We start from the raw sequence: 2,384 nt of genomic DNA, 5'->3' as shown, positions 1-2,384 counted from the left end.
CATAGAAATATAATACTTTTCATATTTCTAAAATTTGCTCCATGAATCCATTTGGCTAGATGTGTTGATTTTCTGATTATTGCTATTGTGAAGTGTTTCCTTATGAATTGAAATTCCTTAAAAGGCAGAGATTATCTATTTGTAAAACTGTATTCATTTGCCAATATTTACACATTTTGTTCCTCAAGAAATTTGACTTTATATAAAATGTCAACTTTTTTGGGACAACACATTCAAACATTTTTGTAGTATATTTTTAATATCAGCATTTTAAAGTAGCCTTTCATTCTTTTCATGTGTCTTATACTACATTGTAAAATTTTTGCTTCAATTTAGAAATGTCTATTTATCTAATTTTAAATTTACTCAATCTTTCTTTTATTTGTCTATTTTCCTGCAAATCTAGGGAATACATATTATTTTCTCAATATTCTTTTTTCAGTTGTAAATTGTCCATTTCATTCTTCCTTATGAATTATTCTTCGTGGGGATTGCCCATCTTTTTTCCCATCCGATTTAACCATCCTGTATTTTTTTTTCCACGCATTAGTCAGTTATTTTAAATTCCTCGTATGATGACTGTAAGGTCTAAGTCATCAGTAAATCCACTTCTATTATATCTATTTCTTCGTATTTATAATTAGTCACATTTTAAGTTGTATTACAGATCTGATTTTTTCCTAAATTTTCAACTAGGCATTGTGTATAAAGGGAAGGTCCTAAATGTCTTTATCTAGAGCTAGATTATCTCCACTGCTAAATAATGTGAGTAACTGTTCCTCCTAACATTCAATAGATGCCCAGCCAATGCAAACAGATTGAAAACACCTTTGGAGTTTCAGTATTCAGTAAGCAAAGCCCCATGGCCCTTCGTACTGTTAATCTGGGACACCTTGGTTTTCTCATTCCTAAAATATTGAAAGAATTGGCTCAAAATTTTCTGGCATAGGACCGACTGTAGGGAGCTGTGTGTAGCCGCGCCCTAGGATGGCACCGGTTTCCGCCTTCCACCCTCTCAGGGGGTGAGTGCTCCTGGAGTAAACAACTCCATATATGGCCAAGGCTTGGGCTAATGCATTGCTTCCGCATACCTGGACCAATGGGCAGTACACACGTGGCACCCCATGGTTGGAAGCCCTGGGACTTATAAGCTAAGAGCAGGGGCCTCGGGAGAAAGAAGACGGAGAAAAGACGGATGTAAGAGAACAATAAAGAGCTGCACAGAAAACCAACCAGTGGTCGCGTTGTTCTTGCAGGCAAGGCTGCGCGCGACAAGTGGTGCCGAAACCCGGGAACTGCAGTCCCGTTCCTGGTTGGAGCCCTGTGCGAACGGTACCGGTAAGCCCTGAGGTAAGTGGGGTCCGCCTAGAGCAGAAAATTCAGCTCACATGAGGAATAGCCTGGTAAGGGTCCGCTTAGAGCGGGGGAACATACTTGCATTTCCTGGTTCGGGGGAAAACGTGAGTCTCACCTAGAGTGAGGGTATCCCAGGTAATGGGCGCCTCTCTTTAGTTAGAGAGAGCGAGAGTCCGCTGACGAGTGGACTAAAACCGAAAGGAAAACAAGCCAAAAGCAGTAGTAACCATTATGGGAGCTTCTTCCTCGCACCCAATTTTTCAGGCTCTAAAGGAGCTGTTGCATGCACGGAAACTAAGATTGAGTAAGAAAACACTTGAAAAGTTTCTGAGAGAATGTGATGTGGTAGCTCTGTGGTTTGCCGTCTCCGGAAGCCTTACAATCCCCTCTTGGGATAAGCTAGGGAGGGACCTGGATTTCACCCATGAACAAGGTACCCTCAGGCCCGGTGTCAGACCTGTCTGGCAACTAATCCGGGGCTGCATAGAGGACCGCCGATGCAGCGGTGCGGTGGAACAAGGGCAGGCGGCCCTGGAACAGTTACATGAGGAAGGATCGGAGAAGGCAGAGAGTGAGATGGAGCTTAAGGGAGAAAGAAAGGGCAAGAACATAGCCTGTGGCTGCACCTGTGGCATCGAGTCCTCGGAGTCGAACTCATCGGACTCCTCGTCGGAGTCGGAGGAGTCAGAGGAGGAGTCAGAGGAGGACGAAGATGAATTGGCAGACATCATAAAAGGGCTAGAGAAGGCAGTCACCATAGAAAAGGCAGAATTTAAGTCTAGGAAGAGAAAGGGAAGGGGGAAAGCAGAACCAGGGCCTTACAGCGTAGCCTCTGAATGTAGGGTGGGTCCGATAGCGCCGCCTCCTTATAAGGAAACTGGGGAGGGCAGAGTCTCCAAGGTAAGCACCCAGCCAGGACTACTATCCCAATTGCAGCAATTAAACCCTGGGGTTGTAGCCTTTCTGGTGCTACAAGATGCCCAGGGTAACAGATACCAGGAGCCTTTGGATTTTAAAATCATAAAAAG

This window comes from Octodon degus, unplaced genomic scaffold, assembly GCF_000260255.1.
Source record: "Octodon degus isolate 3935 unplaced genomic scaffold, OctDeg1.0 scaffold00042, whole genome shotgun sequence".
NCBI lineage: Eukaryota > Metazoa > Chordata > Mammalia > Rodentia > Octodontidae > Octodon > Octodon degus.
Note: the sequence above shows the minus strand (reverse complement) of the source record.